Here is a 580-nt window from a genome sequence, read left to right on the forward strand (position 1 = left end):
CACTCCTTCATTGCTGGTGGAATTGCAAGCTGGTAAAACCACTCTGGAAATCAGTTTGGCAGTTCCTCTGCAAATTGGAAATAGTACTACCAGAGGACCCAGCTATACCACTCCTGGGCATATACCCAAAAGATGCTCCAACATGTAATAAAGACACATGCGCCAATATAAATTATAACTGCCTTCTAAATGCTTATCCTTATACACCTACAAATAAGTATAGCTCTAAGACTGCAAGAGAGAAGACTCTATCTGCAACAGACAGATACCATTACAAAAAATCCACAAGTGGTCAAATGGAAAGGGCAGATGCCCATGGGCTTCCTGGCCCAATGGATATGTGTATAATAGTACCAAAAGACACGAGAACATCAAGAAAGAAGTGAAAATATTTTCAAAGCCAGAAGACCAGGACATTTGCTTCAAAATAGTCTTCTATATATGACACAATACCTGCAACCATAGATTATTAACAATATGGTTACACAAATAAGAACTGCACAATCATAATGCCAGTTGAGCTTTCAGCATAGACAGCTAAATCACAATTCCCTTTCCAAAATGCAGAATTACAGACAAT

The sequence above is a fragment of the Mastomys coucha genome, unplaced genomic scaffold, assembly GCF_008632895.1.
Source record: "Mastomys coucha isolate ucsf_1 unplaced genomic scaffold, UCSF_Mcou_1 pScaffold14, whole genome shotgun sequence".
Lineage (NCBI taxonomy): Eukaryota > Metazoa > Chordata > Mammalia > Rodentia > Muridae > Mastomys > Mastomys coucha.